The 22,510-nt window shown below is 41.5% G+C and overlaps 1 protein-coding gene across 1 annotated transcript in view; it reads left to right on the top strand.

The window, feature by feature from the left end:
- EGLN1 (egl-9 family hypoxia inducible factor 1) overlaps positions 1–22,510 on the top strand; it is a 36,648-nt gene that overhangs the window by 5,554 nt on the left and 8,584 nt on the right. The gene's annotated exons all lie outside the window — the stretch shown is intronic.

Raw genomic sequence — 22,510 nt, 5'->3', positions numbered from 1 at the left:
ATTTATCTATACAGCAACAGGCACAAAACCCCTACACCTTTGAGGTGTGTGAACAGTCCAGCTGAAAGATACAAGAGAATGGCTAAAAATTTCCTCATCTCTGAAGTCCTGACTTGCTGCATTCTTTGCTTTTGTTCTCTTGGTCTCTCAGACTCTGCTTCCTTCTTTTCTCTGGCAGATGTGGTGCATACTTGCATACATGAAGCCTAGTGTCTTTCTCCTGCTTCCTGTTTTTTCTAGCTTTTGGGTTTTTTATTCTTCCATCACTTCCCAAAATATTTTATTTTTTTCTCTTATCAGTACCACACTTGTACGTGCATATATTTCTGTGCCTTACCTGTCCTGTCTTAGCCAGAGGAGGTATAAACCATCAAAGTCAGGGAGTGAAATCTTCCTGAATCTCACCCAGATGAGAAGGTTTTTCCTCCTTCCTCATGCAGAGGCTGAGAAGGGATTAAGGGATGGGTTAGCTTTATGATTTTTTTTTTTTTTGCTAGATTTCCCTTTTCCCCATGGTGAACTCTGCTTACCATCTAAAATTTCTTTATAAATCTGAAATTTGCATCCTTTACTGCAGTAATACTGTGACATGCCAGTTATGGACTGGGTTCCTAATAATCACCATATATACAGACATCTCACCCAGTGCCCCCATCTCCTGACCCTTACCCCCTGCCTTACCTTGGTAGGACAATGAGTAGCTTTACAGGTATTTTCACTCCCTCAAAATATGCACAATATTCTAGGAAAACAAGCTTTTCTTCCATAATGACAAATTGAGTGGGGAAGAGCTCTCAATACCTCAAACTTCGACACAGAACTCTTCATTCTAAAGCTTCAATATGAGCCTACCTCTGCCACAGTGATGTGGCTTCCAGCTTTAACTTACAGATTGTAAAGACTGACACACACAGCTCCTGGTTTTCAGGGTATGCTGCACTTCGAGGAATCTATTCCAACTCCCTGTGCTTCCACTACAACAGAAATGAGTCAATAATCAGGTCAGAGTGCCTGTTACAGCTTTTTTAGTTTGTGCTTCATTCTCACTTCTTGCAATCTGTCAGAAGGTTCAGACTGCTGCATTTCAGTGCTCTCTGTCCCTACCAGTAGGTCAGTGGCACTTGCTGCTTTTCAGCCACCAGTGGCTTTAAAATTTGCTTTATTAGCTACACATTGTGCAAGCCTGTTTGGTTTGTTGGTTGGGAGATTTTTTTTTGCTTTTTCTTGAGATTGTTGAATTCCATAATTGCTCATCTCTTACTGTCTCCCTTCCTCCAATCTCAAAATAAACTGACCTGATTGTAAGTACTTTAACTGCTGCTTAGAATTCCCTGGGTGCTCATCAGTTTTCAGGATGATGCTGTGTGCTAATGCTTCCTGGAGTTTTCTGAAGACTTAGAAGGCTCTGGTTTCCAGCTGCCCTGACTGTGCCCATTAAGTTAGGTTCATTTAAAGTTAGTGCTGCTTTAGAAGGTATTCCTCTAAGACTGAGTGAATTTCTTGTGCCCTGCTGTTGGCTTTTCTATAAACTGGAAAGAAGAGGCTCTCTGCTCTGACCATTGATTTGTGTTGCAGCTTCCCTGTAAATATGTTGGATTCATGTTCCAAAGAGAAATGTAACTTCAGGAATAGTCATATTCTGATAGAGCTGAAGATGACCACAGCTCTGTAGCACTGAGAGGAGGCGGAAGAAACATGGGAAGGAGGATAGGTTAAGTCTGAGTTTTGCAGATGCTGGTTAAAATAGTGTGGAGGAGACCTGGGTGAGATTTCTGGATCATAGAATCATAGAATTGGCTGGGTTGGAAGGGACCTCAGAGATCATCAAGTCCAACCCTTGATCCACTCCCGCTGCAGTTCCCAGCCCATGGCACTCAGTGCCACATCCAGGCTCTTTGGAAATATCTCCAGACATGGAGAATCCACTACTTCCCTGGGCAGCCCATTCCAATGCCTGATCACCCTCTCCAGAAAGAAATTCTTTCTCATCTCCAACCTAAACCTCCCCTGGCACAACTTGAGACCTTTTGTGCCCTCTTGTCTTGTTGAAAGTCATCTGGGAAAAGAGCCCAACCCCCCCCTGGCTCCAACCTCCTTTCAGGGAGTTGTAGAGAGTGATGAGGTCTCCCCTGAGCCTCCTCTTCTCCAGCCTCAACACCCCCAGCTCCCTCAGCCTCTCCTCATAGGGTCTGTGCTAGAGACCCTTCACCAGCTTGGTTGCCCTCCTCTGGACCTGCTCGATATCCTTCCTGAACTGAGGGGCCCAGAACTGGACACAGAATGTTCTTTCTTCTTTTCTTCTGCAAAATACAGCTGTGAGCTGTACAGCTGTAAGAAGACAGATGAAATAGAGGTTGAGATTAACAACTTGGCAACCGCATAGGTGCTGAAAAGTAAAGCTGGTGGCCTAACACTGGAAAGGAAAGGAAAGCCAAGCACAGAGGTGGGTGTGGGGCTCTTCTGCAGCTCAGGTGAGTCCTGCTCTGCTCAGAGGACCCAAGAGCTGCTGCTGGGCATCTGGGCTGAGGAACATCTGTGGAATGGGGTCTTTCCCTCAATTTGCTTGTGGCATGATACAGAGATCCTTCTGGGGTTTTATTTCTCTGACACACCTTGAATTTATTTCCTGGTAGAAAATTTACTGGTCTGATTGGTTCCTAATAGATTACCATATGGGTTTGAATTTGTCCCCGAGTTGTGTGCCCAGGTCTCTTCAGTCTCTCAATGCTAGTTTGAGTTGCTTGACCTTGATATAGAATATAAGCAATGCTCCTTATTCTTTCCCTGACCAGCAGGGTTTCTGTTGGTGATGGTGTTTTCCTCTAAACGAGTGTGCAGGTCAGCAAAGGACTGTAATGTGATTCATGGATACCCAGCAGCCTCCAGTTCTTCTCTCCCTGTTGAGGTAGAGCCCTGATATGTGATGAGTACAGTCTCATTTGTTCTTCATATCAAAGTATTTTGGGTCCCAAATGGAACAGGTGATCACAGTGCTGTCTCTTGCCTTTAATGCAAATCATCTTGATTAAGAAGCACAGCATCCAGAAAAGACACTTGATTATGGCCAGTGAAAATGAAAATGTGAACCTTCCTGAGATTCTGGAAGCTTCTCCTACTAGAAAAATCAACAGAAGACAACTGAGAGGCAGCTGTATGGTGATTGTAACTTTGAAGTGTGGTAAGAACATTGCATATCTGGGGGTGGAGAGCACCTCCTGTGACTGCTAGGAACTGCTCCCTGTCCCTGTGTTTTAGGCCGTGGTTCAAGGAACATTTTAGGCTGGTGCTGCTGGAGAAGTAGTCACTCTTCTTTGCCAGCACAAGTATTTACATGGCCATCCTGTGAACTGGTTTGGGGAACTGATCCATCTGAAAAATAAATTGGCAAAAGAAGTGCTCCTGGTTCAGTGTTCGGATGTTTGTGCTGGCACAGGGGACTGGCAGATGGTGAAACTTTCTTTCAGCAGCAATGCAAATTTATGCCAGTTTCAAGTGTTTGCCAAACTACAGCCTTAGTTTAACACTTAGGCACTGATTATTCCAAAATGTGCCCATTAAAACTTGAACACAGTTGAAGAAGTCTTTGCTAGCTATGTTTTTCTTTCTCAACCTTTCTGTTCTTGTTCTTCCATGTTCAGTGTGAGATCCATTGTTGCCATCAGGAATGCTTCCCTCTGTCCTCCAAGGATGTTTCTTGTGATAGTTTTATACAGGAGCTTTGCTGGTCCAGCCACCACGTCATCCTATGCAACATGTACAGGGGAAAAAAAAAGCACCTTCTGCAAATGAAAATTGATTCTTTCCCCCCCATCTCTGCCCCTCCTCACACATGCACACACACCCCAGCTTGGAAACCAACCTACCAGCTGGATGTCTTATGCTTGTTAGATGTCTCTATCCATTATTCTGGAATTATATTAGTTCCAAAAGCATCCTTGGTTTCTCTGTTTCAAGAGTAGCATCCTCTGTGATGAACACAGTGTTCCAGCTTGCTGCTGTTAGCTGCTGGTTCAGAAGGTGCCAGCTCAGGTACATCCCCTTGTGCCAGCTCTAGCACTCATTGTATGCCTGGGGCTCTGTCTGAAAGTGGCAAGTTCACTATTATTTCACTTTTCTTGTTTACTTTTCCTGTTTATTCTCTGTTCCCTGGTGAAATTCTGGGTTGGTTGGTTTGTTGCTTGGTTTTTTTTCCCCAGTCATTTTTGCCTGTGCAGCTGCAGTTAGTTTTTGAGTTGTTGTAGCAGCCTGTAGCCCTGTGGTTTATACACATCAGTGAATTCAGTACACTGTGGGCAATTAGCTTCATTTTTATCTGCCAGTGGTGTTGCATCAATGATTTTCTGACCATATTGCTGCTTGAGTGTGCTCTGCTGTCCCTCCTGCTCACATGGGTTCATTTCAATACTGTCCCAGAATCCAGTGGGCTGCTTCTCATCAGAGCTGTACAGCTGAAAAGGAAGAGCTGTCTTCCCTTGACAGTGGCCTCTTGAACTGAAATTCCTTGGAATGATGTCCTGCCAAGTCATAGGACTGTCTGAACAGCAGTTCTCCTCAAATCTCTGAGTTAGTTCTATCAGTAACCTTGCCTGGATGTTTGAGAGAAGTTTTTCCCATTTTCCAGATGATGATTAATCTCTGAATTAGTTGCCAGCTATTTCCTACAAAGAAATCAGCAGCATATTATTCTCTTTCCTGAAATTTACCTGTGCTCATGATGTTTGTAATTGAGTTGCAGTATTTACACCACCCTGGTTAATACCTGACAGCTTTTAGCCTCGAGAGGCCAGGTTGCCATCAGGATTTTGCAAAATGCTGTCTTTCTAGTTGCTACCATGTCCTGTACTGAGTGATACTATGTTCATATGTACCTCTAAGTAAGTATCTAGTATGTACACATGGACATAGCAATACTCAGTGTAGTAGGTGGGAAGCTTCGTTACCTTGCAGGTTAAATGAAAAGAAACTTTGTTTTAGAAAAGGGAACTGGATACTCTGTCTAGAGCAGAAGCTTCTTATTAGGCACCCAGAAAATAAAAGGGTTTTCTCTAGGCTCCTTGGAGAGCCCCTTGTACATAGACAGCAGTTTGCAGCTCAGAATTCAGTTTGGGACTGTTGGGAGTGGGTTGGTTACTTAATTCTTCAGTGGGACATTCATGGAGCTCCCTGTCTCTTGTGCTGCTGTATATCGAGTCCTGTGTCCAGTTCTGGGCCCCTCAGCTCAGGAAGGAGATTGAGGTCCTGGAGCAGGTCCAAAGGAGGCAACTGGGCTGGTGAAGGGACTTGAGCACAGACCCTATGAGGAGAGGCTGAGAGAGCTGAGGGTGTTCAGCCTAAAGAAGAGGAGGCTCAGGGGAGACCTCATCACTCTCTCCAACTCCCTGAAAGGAGGTTGGAGCCAGGGGGGGGTTGGGCTCTTTTCCCAGGCAACTCTCAGCAAGACAAGAGGGCACAAAAGGTCTCAAGTTGTGCCAGGGGAGGTTTAGGTTGGAGATGAGAAAGAATTTCTTTCTGGAGAGGGTGATCAGGCATTGGAATGGGCTGCCCAGGGAAGTAGTGGATTCTCCGTGTCTGGAGATATTTCCAAAGAGCCTGGATGTGGCACTGAGTGCCATGGGCTGGGAACTGCAGTGGGAGTGGATCAAGGGTTGGACTTGATGATCTCTGAGGTCCCTTCCAACCCAGTCAGTTCTATGATTCTATGATGATTTTTTGTTACTTTACAGTAGGGAAGTGGCTGTGGGCAATCCAAGGACTGTGCAAGTGGGCTTTTTTTGGTTTGTTTTAAGTAAACTCTGAATATATCAATACAAGGTCCTTAATCATTGTTTTTTATGCTATGGAAGTAATATTTTGAAAGCAGTGTTTTCAGTGAACAGTGAAGTTATTTGCCTTTGCAGTTACTATCAAAAGGAGCAATCATTATTTATGATACTCTTTTTGTCTTCCACATTTGTGACTTACTATTTAGACCCTTCAAAAGGAGGACTGAGCTGCTCTTCGTGGCCTTTTCAAAAAGTCAGTTTGGTGCTGGTAAAATCCTCACAAACGCCTTGCAGTTTCTGAAGATTCTTGGTTAGTGATAGGTGACCAAACATACTTTCAGTGCAGGCTTGTGCCAGAATTAGCTGGTAAGTGGCAGTCATAAGCTTCAGGTCAAAAGCAAATTCACTTGCTGTTCCAGGGCAGTGTCTGTCAAAAATAGAGCAATGCAGTTATGCACGTAACAGCTGCTTACACTTGAAGACTTTCTTGTTCTTTTGGTATTTAAGTTAAAACTGCTTGAGAGTATTTTTGTTAGCATATTATGTTATAAATAGGAATCTGGTGGAAATGTGCATGCCTGCACGTCTGTGTGGATGCTGTGTGTGTGATGGTTGGGGGGTGATTTATATATTGTGTGTAGTGCTCTAAGGAAGAGATGAAGGCCACACATGTAGGGTAATTAATGGGGCCTGAAGTGAAAGGCTATTTTATACCCAAGGATTAATTTTACACAGCAGTTTAGGGTCAGATCAGCTCAGAGCACACAGATTGATCTTGAAGGCATTCTGGACAGTACAAATGACATAAAACTTGGAGGAGATGCTGCTGTGGGAGCAGAGCCTGAGACTGCTTTGCCTTCTTTCAGCAAAAGCAAAGGAGGTGTTGAAAGTGAAGGATACAGTGAAGGAGATCAGGAAGATGTTATCCCTTTCAGTCCTAACAGGGTGGAGGAATTGTTGTGTCAGTTGCAAGAAGTTTTAAAATTCAATCAGCTGGCTGAAGGCTTGAGGGGTTTATATGTATTTGCTTGTGGGGTTTCTTTGTTTTGTTGTTTGTTTTTTTGGGAGGAGGTTGATTTTGTATTATTTTTGGGTTTTGCTTATATATAAAGATATTTTAAATCTATCTACTGGACAAAGGGAGCTTGTATTATCAATTCACATCACTTTGTTCTGTTGATAGCTACAATTCTTGATGAAGTGGCAGAGGTTTCTCTGCTGGGCATGCTCTTGTTGTGGCTTGCTGTCCTTCTGGTGTGCCAGGGTCTGTTACCTTCCTCTTGCATAGTTCAGAAGGCTGCAGATAAATAGTTCCAGCAGTCCTGAAGCCACTGGTCAAAGTAACCCCCAAAGTTACAATAACATAGTAACCTTACTGTTGGGATAATGTGGAATTTAAATCACTATACATTAAAAATCTGGTCCATGCTACTGCACTGTGAAAAAGTCCTGGGATGCAACGTGTCAAAGGCTTTCAAAGCAGTTTATAGTTAGTGACATTTACCTTCTTGCTGCTGTCTGTCCCATTCAAGCATCTGTTCAAGCAGCTCTCCATGGACACCAAGCTTCCTCAACAGCTTCTGCTGAGTTGGAACAGTGTGTGGTCCATGCTCAGCTGAAGGCATCAAGCCCTTCCAGTTCCAGGGGTTTGCTGCATTGTTGTTGAGGCAGCTGGCATGCAGCCTTGCTGCTGTGAGAAAGGAAACTGTGGCTGCTTGATAAGGGCATCTTAAAACTGACTGAGTTTCAGCTGGCATATTCTGGGATAGCCACTGAGAGAGATGTTGGTGAGGTGAGCATCTCCTTGGCTTCACTGTGCTTGTGTTGTCCGCCTGTGTGACAGGGAGTAGCATTCTTCCACCATGGTAGATTTGCCTTTTTTCAGGTGAAATTTAGAGAACTGAGGATGTTTTTGCTGGAGAGGGGAAGGCAAGGCACTGGGGGGCTCTCCCAGTGTGTCCAGTTACCTGACAGGGGAGGTGAGGAAGAGGGAGCCAGGATCTTCTCAGTGGTGAGGCAGTGGGCACACTGAAATGCAAGAAATTCTATTGAAATGTAAGAAAAGCTTTTTGGTTTTTTTGGTTTTTGTGAGGTTCAAACAGAGCACAGGTTTCCAGAGAGGGGTTGGAGTCTCCATCCTTAGAGGTTCTTGAAACTTGATTGCTGGTCACCCAACCTTCTGTGGATGACTAAGCTCAGAGCAGGGAGCTGGACCAGATGTTCTCCAGAGGTGCCTGCCAACCTCAGCCCTCCCATGGAAAAAAAAAATACAGTTTGGAGTGAAGGAGATACAAAACAAGCCAATTTTTCCATTTTTTTTTCCCAGCAATGGCACAGTGTCTGAGTGAAGTGACCCAAAGTCTGTCTGTTCTGCTCATGGTCATTTGCTTGTTAAAGGAACATTGTGGCTGGATATTTTAGGAATGGAACAGCTTGAAATATTCCTGTCTTGGGTCCCCTTTGGTTATCCAGGTGGTCACTTCTGCTGCATCTGTGCTGCTGTCTCTTCACCCTTTTCTCCCATGTTGCCTGTTTTACAGTTCCTGTGTGCAAATGCCCATTACTTGGTCCTGTCCTAGGATATCTTGCTGATTTAAAGCATGTGTACACTTCACAAAACTGATTTTAAGCAAAAGTTTAAGAAATTAAATTTTAATCATGCTTCTTCTCCAAAATCTATTGAAGTCATGGATGATTTTGGGACCTCCTGTATAGTGCACAAGGATAGCTGTGCTTTGTTGGCCAGACAGAAAAGGGAAATATGCTGTTTCAAAGCCACAAACTACCAAGAAGTGCTTCGCTTAAATATTTTCCACATTTTTTTGTGAATCAAATTTGTAATAAACATCTGGATGAGATAATTTTCAGTACGTTTGAGTTTTATTTGGCTTAAGAAAAATGCCCCCCACTTAACATTCAGACCAGATTCAGAGATGTGAGGATGGAATCTCTGAACAGGTAGAGTCGGGCTCTTTTTTTTTCTTTTTTTCTTTTTTTTGTCAGGCTGTTGTATAAATCAAAAACCTGCAGCTTTCAAATCATAATCCTTAATCCCTGTTCATCTTACAGCCATTTTTCTTCCATCTGTATTCCCCATACATACTTGCTGCTTCTTCCAGTGCTCCCCTGGAGGCTCCCAGTGCTCCCAGTAGTGAGTGGGCTCCTTTCCTGTTGAACACAAGGAGGTTCCAAGTCAGCAGTTCTGGCACCCTGTCCATGGGGCATCCTCTGCAAGGAGTGTGAAAGAGCAGAGCCACTTGGCTCTCAGGGGATGCCAGTTGGACCATCCATGCCCTGGATCTGGATGGAAATGGGAGCCACCTGGAATTGTGCTCATCTGAAGTAAGGTTTTGTATGAACTGGGTGCAAGACCATCCCTGGATTGTAGGTTAAAGCCATGTGGTTTGGAGTGTCCAGTCTTGCTGTAAAAAACAATTCCAACCAGAAAAGGTTGGAAAACAAGAGTATTAACCAGCTGTTGCTAATGTTCAAATGGTGATGATCCACTCTGCTCAAAACATACACTCTTTTTGCAATCTGGCTAATTAGTTTCAATTTCTAGCAAGTTGCCTTCTCAGATTCTCTCAGTGGAAGTTCTCCCTTCTCAGATGTCTCTGTTTCAGGCAGGTATTTGCCAGCTGTGCTCACAGCATTATGTATTTGTTGTAAAGAGCCCATAAGTGGTACATATATGAAGCTTTGAGATGTATATCAAGTGAGGTTTTTAGACACCATCCCTCTTCTGACAATTCAGGAACTCTCCTGAGCCAGCAGTTGCATCTGGACGACTCATAATCCTGACAGATGGATGGACATATTTGCCATGAATTTATGTAATCTTGTTTTAAAAGCCATTTGTACTTTTGGCCTCTGCAACATCCTGTAACAGCGAGTCCTGTGGTTTGATTAGATGGAAAAGGAACTTCCTTTTGTTCAAAACCTCCTGCCTGGTGATTTCAGTGTCTCTTAGAATCTGGATTGTGAAAACTCACTTCCCAGTAGTTTTCTTTTTTAATGTTTTTAGAAGTCTGGCATTTTTTCTCATATATCTTTAAGCTGACACTCTACTCCTTATAAACAGAAGAACTGTTGTAATTTTAACACTTCTTCAGAATGTTCCATATTTCTGGTCATTCCTGCTGTCTTTCTTCGCAGATTTTTTGGTTCTTCCAATCCCTCTAAAGCAACCAGAATTACAGTAGTGATGTACAAGCACAGCATGAATTTTTACACTGTCATAGTGATGTGTTCTGTGCCACCTTTCCCTCTCTGGTGATTTGTAGCCCTTTGGTTCTCTCTGCTCCTGTGCTCAGGTGATGTTCTTAGAACTGCCTCTCTTAACTACTTTTTTTCTGAAGTGATGCTATCCAGTTTAGAGACACCACAGTGTATAAGGAAGCTTTATTTTTTTTTCCCCAGAGTGGTTTTTTACCCTTGCTCATTACTTAATTTCACCTGCCATTTTGTTGTCCAGGCACTTGGTAACATTTTACCCTTCTGGGCATCTTTTTGCAGTCAGGGTTAGGATGGATTACACAACATATGTCTGTGTTACGTATAAACGTTGCCACTTTGCAGTTTATCCCCGTTTCTCAGGTCACATAAGAAAAGTCCAGCTCCTGAGGGGAACCTTCTGCTAAATCTCATTATGCACTGAGAGGAGGTTACTTTGCTATAGTGAAATTCCTATTGCAATTTACTATTTTATTACTATTTGTTTTGCCTGCTCCAGTACTTTGGAATGTCTTGGGAGCAAGATCCACTCTTAAAACGCTTTATACTTCAGTGCAAAAAATAAGTATTTTAATGCCTCAAGTAAATTTTTATTCAAGTCTGCATTATAGCTTGGAGAAAATGGCATGTAGTGACTTCTGAAGGCCTCAATACCTGGCACGGGCTCAAGAACAACACAGGAGTTCCTAGTCTGGAGTCCTGACTTTGTCATTTTCCTCAGTGAAAATAGAAAACGGGAGTGGTCTCTGTCATGAGCCAAAGGCTACACCAAAATACATTGTAGGCTGTATAAGTATTAACAAGATAAACAGACTTTCCCCTCCCCTATTTATTCCTATAACTTTATAAAGAGCCTTACGAACATGGTAGATATTTTTCTTCTACAAGAAGTGTAGATAAAGATACTATCAGCAACCTTTAGTTTCCCTTTGTCTTCTCAAACAGTAACATAGATGTAGCAGAGGGGTTGCTTCTGATGTTTTACTTCTTATTCTGCTTTTCAGTCTTTGTAAATGCACATCCTGCTACTTCAGAGGTTCTTCACTGAAAGACAAAGCCAGTAAGGAAAGACCCCTCCTCAGCACTGAGGCTTCAGCTGCTACAGTTCCAATGGAATTAATTCGGGAGAAAAATTGCCATAGAATGTGGGAAAATTCCAAACCACTTTTTAAATTCAATTTCCCCACCCTCTAGCTTGGGTACAGCTTCCCAGAGAGAGTAAAGCTACATCTTCCTTATAGATAATAATTCTGTGTGTACCCATCCCCCAGCAAAAACTAGGTGATTATTTAAAACATATTTCAGTTCCATTTGGAACTAATGTAGGATTATTTTTTAGGAACACTTCAGTTACCTGTTGTTCCAACCCCTGCAAGTTGAAATTTTTTTGGTTTGTTTGTTTCTAGTTAGCTTTTTGCAAGGCCACTGGGTGTGACCATTTTATCTGGGAGACAGATGATGTGAGCAGCCTTCTGTGTGCAGATGGGTGGATCCAGATCCAGGTATAGATGCAGATCCAGGAATAGATGTAGATCCAGGTAGAGATCTGACTTTGCTGTGCATGGAATAGTGACTGTTTTCTTATTTTCAGTTGCAGTTCTGATATCTGAGATGTTTTGTGCTGCACCAGAGGACATGGAAAAACAATTATAGTTGAGACTTTTTGGGGTATCCCAGTTGTTAGTGCTGGCAGCTTGATTTCATAGAATCATAGAATTGGTTGGGTTGGAAGGGACCTCAGAGATCATCAAGTCCAACCCTTGAACCATCGTTGCGGTTGCTAAACTATGGCACTCAGTGCCACATCCAGTCTCTTTAAATATTTCCAGACACGGAGAATCCACTACTTCCCTGGGCAGCCCATTCCAATGCCTGATCACTCTCTCCAGAAAGAAATTCTTTCTAATCTCCAACCTAAACCTCCCCTGGCACAACTTGAGACCTTTTGTGCCCTCTTGTCTTGCTGAGAGTTGCCTGGGAAAAGAGCCCAACCTCCCCCTGGCTCCAACCTCCTTTCAGGGAGTTGGAGAGAGTGATGAGGTCTCCCCTGAGCCTCCTCTTCTCCAGCCTCAACACCCCCAGCTCCCTCAGCCCTTCCTCACAGCACTTGTGCTGGATCCCTTCACAGCCTCCTTGCTCTTCTCTGGACCTGCTCCAGCACCTCAATCTCCTTCCTGAGCTGAGGGGCCCAGAACTGGACACAGGACTCGAGGTGTGGCCTCACCAGAGCTGAGTACAGGGGCAGTAGGGGGTTAGTAGCAGGGCAGTCCAATAGAACCAATGCTGGTACCTTTTTTTTATTGCAGTGCATCTTTGGTGAGTGCCTCTGCTGTCCATGGGTTCTTCCACTCCTCCTCTTCCTCCCTTTTATTCCCTTCAGCCTTTCTTAGGCTTCATAATTGGTTTTCCTCTGTGGCTGCACATCTCAGAACACATGAAGACTTAGGATCCAGAGTGAGTTCTGGGACCTGTAGTATCTTTAGTGTATAATACAGAGCCATCTACTACATGGAATTGAAGTCAGTAAATCAGGTGCCTGTCTAGCAGTAATTTCCTGAAATGCTGCCTCCTATCCAGAAACTACTGTTTAGTGTACACAGGTACAGCTTTTAGACTATCTGTTATTTTCAGTAAAGATGGAGAAATTTCATTTAAAATATGGTCCATGGCTGAACAATTTACATACTGCATGCTTCCTTTTTTTACTAAATGCTGTGCTTTTAAGAAGGTTTAAGAGTCTTTAAGTGCTGGCTGTATGCTAGCTCAGCCAGGGTTAGGATCTCTAACTTTTTGGGGAGAGAAAGTCTCAGTTCTGTGCCTTGCTGAATGCCTTGCAAGAGGGAAAAGCTCTCAGTGACAAATAGTTCCAGAGAGGTTTTTCTCTTCTTCCCCTCAATGTCAGGTTTCAGACACTTAATAATGTTTCTTCTTCTGTCATCCCTCTCTGGGGAGTTTGGATTCTGCCTCCTTCTGAGTTTGAGACTAGAATTGAGGTGAGCATCCTACTGTAACCATGATACTTGTGGAGTTACAGGCAGTCATAACAGTAGTGATTGTCAGATATTAGCCACAGGTATTGTCAGAAAAGAGCTGATCTGTGGAGAAGCCTGCTTGCCTCTTAGGAAGTGGATTAATTCAATTAATAATTTTAATTTTCTTAGTGAAATAGTGGCAATGAATTAAGCAAGTAACTTTTTTTTCCAGGATTGGTTGCTTTCATAAGACTTCCCTTGTGCCAAGTATAAATGTAGTTGGAACAAACCAGATGGGCTCCTTTTAATCAGCTGATAGCTGGGAACACAGCACATTTTATTATTCCCAAGGCATCAGGGTGATGTGTTTTTCCATCAGGCTGTTTTTTTTGGGGCAGAATTGGTTGTAGAAGAGTGGGGCAAAGCCTGGTGGAGCAGCACCAGGGAGCTCTGCTCTCTGCAGGAGCTCCTGACCTAAAGATGATCTTGCCCTGAGCATAGATTTTCTGTAGAGTCAGTAAGCTGGCACTGAAGAATTAGAGGGTGATGGTGGGATTGGGAAGAAGGGCTTGGATGGAGACAGTTTATGTAAAAAACAGTGTGGGCAGAGTCAGCATTTCTTGGATTTTAATTGTAGGTGGTTTGGATGCCTATTACTGTTTGTTGCTTTTTGGCTTTAAACTTCTGTCAGGCTTTTGAACAGTGTTAATACAAATTAAATCAGCACTTTGTCTATTAGCATTTCAGTGCATAGTTATTTGGGGTTTTTTTTTAATTTTTAAATAATTTCAAAGAATTGTCTGGATTCTAGTAGTAGGAGTAAATGCTGTAGTGTATGGTGTCAGGTTTGGAATGTTGTGGGCATGCTGAATCTTGTCTGTGCCCTTGCCAATATTGTTGAAAACAGTTTTTTTGAAGTCACTTTTCTCTACATACTCTTTCTGGCAGTAAATCTTTCTGTGGTTAAAATCTAGAGGTGACAGCTAAGACCTTGAATCAGATGCTTTAGTAATATTCATGTAGAAGCAGTAAACTTCAGATATTTACAGTCACATGTACCTTCAGGTTTCTGGCTGTGGTGCTAAACATGCAATCCTGTTACTATGCAGTTGCACAGTGTTCAAATTGATGTAATGATACCTCTTCTGCAAGCTGTATTTCAGTTATATGGGTATTTTGTGCCTTAAAACTGCAATTTTGTTTCTGCTTTAAAGTAAGAAATGAAATAACTAAAATGAGTCCTTTATATATATCAATCTCCTAGCATTTAACAAAATTATAATGTACAGTTTCTTCTATAAGGAAGAAGTTCCAGGCTTCTCCATACATATAGTTTTGGGGAGAGAATGGCACTGAGGCTATGTGGTATTATTTAAATGGCCAATTTCTCAACCATTCACTGTCACAGATGTTACAGGGAGATTTTGTTTAAAAATAAAGCTTCTCAACCCTTTGCCACTCCCTTAATCCTTCAGGTTTCTTTCTTTTCAACTTCCCCTGGTATTAAGAAGTATCAAAGTGTCAGGCTTTGAAGTTTAGGCTGGTATGCATAGCTTTATTTTTTAAGGTAATGCAAGTTCAGTTTATCCAGTAAATCCTCACACCTGGACAAATTCATTGCTCCTATGTCCTAACCTTAAAATAGGCAGTGATGCTTTGTCAGGTGTCATCACCAGGCTGCCTGCTGGTGTCCTGTGCTTGGCACTGAAAATCTGGGGTGCACAAAGTATTGTCAGCATACATTTTAAGTGATGTAGCTGAAGGAGACTTAGCTTCTACTATTTTAGTGCACTGTTGTAATCTGGTTTAGTACTGTGTTATATTTAGTTTATAAAGATATTGTCTCCACTCTTGCTGAATGGTTGGTGATGGAACTTGGCTGGTGATGAGCCCATCATGTGAGAGCAGAACATTCTGCCCCCTCTTGGGGGAAGTGGGGGAGAAATGTTTCAAAGAAGTTATTTTTTTAAGTGTTATTATTAATTTCAGAGCATTTAAGAGTCTGTTTTTGCTTAACATCATAAAATTTGTGTCGACAGACTTAATTCCCCATCAGATTTTTGTACAGTGTCAAAACACTGAGTCACCAGCCTGCTGCTCTGGGAGGGGACAGGGAGAGCCAGATGATTCTGCAAACACATTTTGCATTATCCAACAGTTGTTGGAATCTGAAGTGTATTATCAACTTATCCAATCTAAAAGCAGACAGATTTTGGTTAACACAAAGTATGCTTTTGAAACCCTTCTCAGCTGCAAATTAGTGTGGCATCTGCTCCCAGGCTTTTGAAAAAGCTTTCTGCCCATGGTGACTGCTTTTCATTTACCTTCTTTGTCAAGCCTTGATTAGGTATAGCTGGGGGAGGTTTTTATGTGTTTGTTCTAGGTTATTGGCTTTTTATTTAAGTTCATAGTAGACTTTGATATCAAAACTATCAATCAGAGTGTGTCATGTTAAACCTTAGGGCACTGAAGCACTAACATAGTTTTTGGATGTGCTTATATTAATTTTTTTTTAAGGCAATGCAGGTGGTTTGGCCTTGAAGTCAATGTTTATATCCAGAGATGCATTAGATAAACTTCACTTTTAATATCCTTTTCAAGCTACTGCACAATTCTCTTTATACTTTTTTAAAATTTGAACCCAGTTTTATTTTCTGAATAATGTTTCATAATTTAATTAGTATTTATTATTTAATAAGCATTTAATTAGTATTTATTTAATATGTATTTTTTCCCAATAAGCACTTGGATTAACTCCATGGAGTTAACTCCATGGAATCTGGGCCTTCAGAAGATTAAAAGACTGCAAAGGTGTTTGCATTGGTTTCATTGGTTCCATTTTAAAACACCACCTTTTAGTTAAACTGGCACAATTTTGAGAGAGGGCATGTTCTTACCTAACTTGGCAGGCAGCCTGGAAAATGCCAGAGTGAAGAGATACAATCTTTATTTTTTAGCCCTGAAGCTTGTAAGCTGACTCAGCAATTTCTTTTCCTTTGGAGATTTGAGACTTGGAACTTTACAAGCTCAGGTACTGGAGAGCAGACAGAACCTCATTAATGTTTAAATGTTATCTCAGCTTAGTAGGAGTCTCCTTAGGAATTGCAGGGCTTCAGCAGGGAGTTAGGAAGTGTATTTTAGGTGTTCCTGTTATGTCTGTAATATTGGTTTCAGTCCTTCCAGCACCTCACCTTTTGATGTGCCTGATTTTCCTTGGGGCTTTTTCTGTTGCTGTGAGAATCTCCACCATCTCCTCAGGCGAATGGCTTTTGTTTTAGAGTTTAATGAGAATTTCTGTTGCCTGTGTAGGTCTTTTATTTCTTGGATCTATTCACTGAAGTGTCAGCATGTCACACATTAACAATCATTTCCTGAATATCAGACCTAACAGTAGTTCTGGATTTTCTGTGCCATTTGGGAAAACTGATGATTTGTCCATATTTTTATGCAAGTTTCTTCAGCAACTCAAAAGTCTTGCAGGCATTTCTTAGAGCATGAATTAAAGGCATGATGTTTGGAAATCAACTTTGTGTGATCTTGCTGTTGAGTGAGGGCAACTAGAATTGAGCAACAGAGGAGGAATACCAAACTTTATGTAGCTACAGTGCAGAATAGCTGAGCTTGTTTGCCCTGTGGCATCTTGGTTACATTTAAGGTGTTTTGCTTAATTTCAAGCCCCACATGGGATCTTCTGACTCTTAAGTGCTGGGCTGAACACAGCCACTGAACCAGCATAAAAGTTCCTGCCTTCTGATGTGTGTTTTTTTCATTGGGATGTGTGAAATTAATGTTCTAAGCAGGTAAACATCACTTTAAAACAAAGAAAAGAGTAACAGTGGCTTAATTTAAAGAGAAGGTGGAGAGCCTGCCACTGAACTGCAGTCTGGGCAGTCAGTGTGTGGTTGGCAAGTTAGAAATAAGCAGTCTGGTTCCATTATGTTTCTTGGTTGTGGTTTCTGCTGCCTTGTGAAACAAGGGTCTGTCCAAACCAAGCAGAAATCTCCTATGGGCCATTGCTTTGAAAGACCTGGCAAAGAGTGAGGTAGGTCAGGCCAGGCCACCATTAGTTTGTGGACTGCTTAGAAGCTCCCAGAAGATGTAAACCATGTGCATAGCTATGTGTTGATTCTATTTATAGTGGAAGAAGCTATGTCAGCTCTCAGTTTTTGCTCTCTCCCTTCCTCTCTGAGTTCCTTTTTCAGCTCTGTTCAGTTTGCCTTCCCTTGGCCAGCTCAAGCCAAGCTCCTGTCCTGCTGAAACTTCTGTTGCTACCTCCAGCAGCCCCAGGAGAGCAGTGACCCCAGCCTGGGGTGACCCTGATTCTTGTTCTTGCCTTCAGTTTTTTTTTTCCTAGAAGAGCAGCTTACTCTGTACTTGCCAGAAGATGACTCAAATAGCTGGTATTTGAGGTAGCTGGGGTTTTGTTTGTGGTCTTTCTTTTAAACTGCAGCTAAAATACAAGAGAAAATACTCCTTTGCTAAGTGGCTGCAGTGATAACTTACTATAAGGAGAAAGGACTTAAATGAACCACAGCTGCTGCAATGAATCTGCCTCTTCTTTATGTTTATGTCAGATTTACAGATTCCTGTTGTGGCTTGAGGACATGTGAAGTAGTGTGCTATTTAATTTTTAAGCCAGTAACCAGTAGTTTGCTTTCCTCTGGCAGATTCTCCAGTGACAGTGACTGAGGGGCATGGTTTTTAATGAGAGAACCTTTGCAGGTCCAAGTATTTTTCTCCAGCTTTTCCAGTGTCACTGATGAATTCTATGAACACTTGGTTCTCCAGCCTTGCTCACTAGGGATTGTCCAGGATATCAGCTTGAAAATTTACTCAGAAGTTAGTATTGAAATGTTTGGATTAGTTGTGTCCCAAAGAGGGGTTTTTACCCCTTTCAGCTTCCTCTGGTATGGGTAGGGCTGACAGGATTTTCTCTCCAGTTGGTATTTTCTTTGTGTTGCAACTTTCCTGTTTAGTTCTGAAGCTTGAGAAGATTATGAATCCAAGCCAAGTTGTACCACATGGATGTGTTTAAGTCAGCAATCCTGACTATGCTTATGCAAGGTAGAACCAATACACTCTTTTTTCCTGCATTTGATTGTTGTTTTGTACACCTTGGGAAAAACCTTAGTGTTTCCTCAAGACTTGTTTGTCAGGCTGAACACATTCTTTAACTGGGATACATCTTGGATGGACCAAACAGGGACAGGTCAGATTTTAAATCTTTTTTCTTTGGTTCTTCATTCAAGTGTTGACTTTTGGTGTGGTTTGTTGGGTTTGGTGTTTTCTTGGTTGGTTGGTTAGTTGGGTTCTTTAGTTTGCTTGTTTGAATAATCTGTGAAATGACCCATGCCAAGGATTTCCAGTGAAGACTTTGAGAGCATCTGATAAATTTTGGTAGGAAGTCATCGGTCTTATATTTAGACATCTTGTTTTGCTCACTGAGATTTGCAGTTCCTTCAGCAAACAGCAAAAGTGACATCTCCTGGGCTGGTGCAGCTTTCTTCAGTCTGAGCTAAACAATAAAATTATTTCACATTAATAAATGAGTATGACAGAACACATGTCCTTTCTCCATTTTGTTTGAGGTTTTTTTTTTTCCCCCTCCTTAAGGAATTTTATGTTGTCACATAATTAGTATTTTCCTCTCTTTCCTAAGAGTTTGCTGTTACTGCCTCCTTTTCTTAAGGAGCAATATCTTAAACTCACAGGTATCCAGCTGGGAGAGGAATGGAGAGGACAAATTAAAAAGCTTCAGTTTGTTTACCTGCAAGTTTTTCTCCTTTATATATGGGTGAGGCTGCCAAGCTTCTCTGTGAAGGGGATGGAGGCTTCCCATTGAGGCTGAATTTTCTCCTGCACTGAGGTGTTGTGTCTTCCAGGGTTGGGTGGCTTTTTACATCATGAACAAGACTTTGGGTAGTGGGTTATTCCTTTGGATGTTACCTGCATGCATTTAGTTCCACGAATGGCTGACACACTAAAGATGCTGATGCTTAACAAAAAGTCTGTGTTTCCAGTTAGTTCTTCTGTTAACAATTTAATGCTTGGGATGAGAGCCTAAAGTTAATTTTCCAGAGTTAAACATTTGCAACTAGAACATCTGTATGTGAAAGAGTGCTCAGCAGCTTAAGTGTTTGAGTCCTTAGGTTTGATAGACACAAGCTGGGTGGATTGCAGAGTCACCAGAGTGTTTTCATGCTTTCTCCATTACTCATGAATTCCAGAGGGTATCTTAGGACAGTGCTCATGTGCTAGGCATGAGGGCTTGTGAAAGAGAATACTCTTAGGTTACAGAAGGTTAATATTCAAAGTGTTTGCAAACACAGTCTTTCCAGAAATCAAGATTAATGAATGCTTAAAAATTGGGATGCCCAAGAAGCACAAAAGGGGACACCTCCTTGTCTTAGGAAAATACAAGTAATGCCTTGAGTGGAATACATTAATTACTTTTGTGGGACAACTAGTGAAACTGGTAGCTCTTTGTTTTGGAGCAACTTCACTGCTCATAGTCTGAATATTAAGGAGTCTTGGACACTCTGGTCTCACATGGCTCTCTTGACTGTCACTGACAATTTTTTTTCTTTAAAAAAAAGCCCCAAACCTAAGATTTTCTCTCTGCTTGACATGGATGTATTTGCTTGCTTATTTATATCACAAAATGTTAAATTAACCACCTAGTTTGTCCTTTCCATGTGGGTAATCTTGCAATATGTGACAGCTGGACACAAACTTTGCTTCATATTGTTTCACCGAGCAATCTATTTCCCATGTCCTGGAAACTGCTAAGTTTTGTGACTTTCCTTATCATAGTTCAGCTGGGGAGAGAGAATTGTCATGCTCCTTGGCACAAGCAATGTATATTTTGATATGCTGGCTAATTGGCAACTTTGTTTGCTTTCCAATTTGCCACTAAAGGCTGAGTCATTCTTACTGTTAGAACAAATACATATTAGATAAGTTATCACAGCAAAACTGTTTCTCCTCTCTTGCAGCTGATGATAACAAGTTTCAGGCTCCAAAGTGGAAAAAAAAAAAAAAAAAAAAAAAAAAAAAGGGCTTTTTTAAAACATTGGTAATATTTTAGTCTCAAATGATTCTATGAAATGCTTTGGTCATTGAACATGGTTGCTCTTTATGTGGAGTTGATGACAGCTTTCCCTACACTTCCCACAAAGTGCTCCTGGTTCTCTTTTTCTTCAGCAATGTGATGTTTAAGATTTCTTTCTTGATTTCTCTTCAGCAAAGAGAGCAAGTACCCAGTTTCCAACACTTTAGAAAGAAAACTACAGCAGGAGGATGCAATTTATTGATTCTATAACTGCAAAATTATCTTTCTGAGGAACAGACAGCAACCAGGGGTGCCCATGGATAAAACCCTGTGTTAACCAGAGCAACATGGGAACTGTCCTAAACAATTAACACCAGGGATGTTTTTTTTAGCTCAATGACAGATATGTAGGTAATTTAGAAGACCTTTTCATATCTAAAGGAGTTTCTAACTCCTTGTAATTCCAGTGAGCCATTGCTCCAGCAACTCCATCTATACATTTTCTTCATTCTGAATGAGGTTTAGGAGCTGCTTGATGCAGATCCCAAACAGTTCACATCAAGGTTTAAATTGCATAATACTGCTCAGCAAATCCCCTTAAATGAAACCTTTCCTGGGTTTAGTAGTGCTCTTACAGGTTTGGACCTGCTTTCAGTGCTGTTAATGTTCCATGAGAGCTTGGTAAGGTTTATGTGCTACACCAGCCTTTTTCTAAAGAGGGTTGGCTTTCTGTACAAACCAAATCCCTTCTTCCTCTTCCAGCCCAGCTTCACTTTTGTTTTGTTCCTTTTTTTATCCATAAGAAAGGAAATTACAGAACTCTTACTACATTATTTGGTATCTTCAACTCACTGTTTTGATTTTTTTTTTTTTTTTTTGTGGGTTTATCTTCCTGCAGCAAAACTGGTAAGTAATGACTTTGCCAAATATTGGGTCACATTACTTGATATTGTGTTATATGTTTACATAATGTGAGACCTGTAATGATGACTGCACTGTAATTACAGTGTAAAGAGACTGAAAAGCTGAAGTGCCTATTCTGCAAATTACATCTATAGTTAAACATTGTTGTTTTGAGTCCTTTTCATACTCATTTTCATCTGGTGTGAATGAAGTTTGGCTTAATTTTTAGGTTGCTGCTATTTGGCATGTACTCTCTTCTGATTTCTGCCTAGAAAACTACCACAAATTGCTTCTTCCCTTAATAGAGTATACACAAAAAGATTTAAAAATTATTTCAAAATACATTCTGCTTACAGGTGATATACAAATATTTTTACTGCTATAGCTGCAAGTACTTCATGCTGTTTCTCAGCCTGCTCAAAGCAGTTTCTTGCAAGCAATACAAACAGTGGAAAGCTTGAATTGTTATTTTGAGAGGTGGGGGAAAGTTTAAATTACCACTATAAAGTAAAAAATGCACTGATTCAAAATACTTCTGATGGGATAAATTGTCACAGTTAACACTTACTGGGAAAACCATTTTTTATATTTAGTGTAGGAGAGCTGAAAGAGTTTGTAACCCAGAGGTATGACTTTTATTTCTAACTTAACCAAGCTACATTTAGACTGGAGTCGTTGTGTTTAAAGGTTTTTAAATTGTTTGGTTTGGTTTGGTTTCTTTTTAAGATAGTAAACACTCATTGAGGTTAGATGTGTTTCAGATTGCTGGTAGAAGCCCACTTTTTTTGCTTTTCTTTTAATCTTATGCCTTTTTGCAGATAGGATGTTGTCACTGCAGACATCTGAGTCCTGTGAATGCCTTGAGGGCTTGGCCTGGAAAACTGTTCTGATCTCTTCCAAAAACCTGAAATTATGACAATTTCCAGCAAATGTAGAAAAGATAGAGGGACAGGCTGTACAACAAATCAGCCATGTAGACTGATAGCTAATCAAGCAGTCCATCAGCAGGCTGGCCAGTTTGTTTCACATGCACATCAGCACAGCTGAAGACTCAGAAACCACCTTCTGGTGGTCTTGAAAATCAGCTAAGTGCAGCATGGGAGGTGAAATCTGCTTCTGTACTGGGAATTGTTTGATGTCTGAAGGTTGTTGCAGAGGACTGTTCCCTGTCTTTTTTCAGTTTCCCACTTGGTGACTAAAAAGGATGGATCTCTTGAATGTGTAGGCTTGTTCAGTAAAGGTTGAGAGACCTCCTATATCCAGAGCAAAACACGAGCCCAAGAATGCACTTGGAGGGGTTGAGTAAGGTGGGCTCCTGATCTTGTCTGTGAAGCCTCCTAAAAATAATTTTTGCTGCTGCTTTTTGAGGGGGAGCTCTTAGCATTGGAAACACAGGAAAAAAAAGACAAGACAAAAAGATAACTGTCTGTGAACTTGAGCCTAGAAAACAAGTAGTTTTATCACAAGGAGAAGCGCGTGCTACTGGACTGCACACAAAGCATTTTTCTTCTTTTATTTCATTCAAGGGAGGGAAGTCTGAAGGATTAGTCACCACATGGGAGCAGCCCCACCTTCCATAACTTCATTAA

This window comes from Calypte anna, chromosome 3 (assembly GCF_003957555.1).
Source record: "Calypte anna isolate BGI_N300 chromosome 3, bCalAnn1_v1.p, whole genome shotgun sequence".
NCBI classification, from domain to species: domain Eukaryota; kingdom Metazoa; phylum Chordata; class Aves; order Apodiformes; family Trochilidae; genus Calypte; species Calypte anna.
This window is presented reverse-complemented; position numbering and strand designations above follow the sequence as displayed.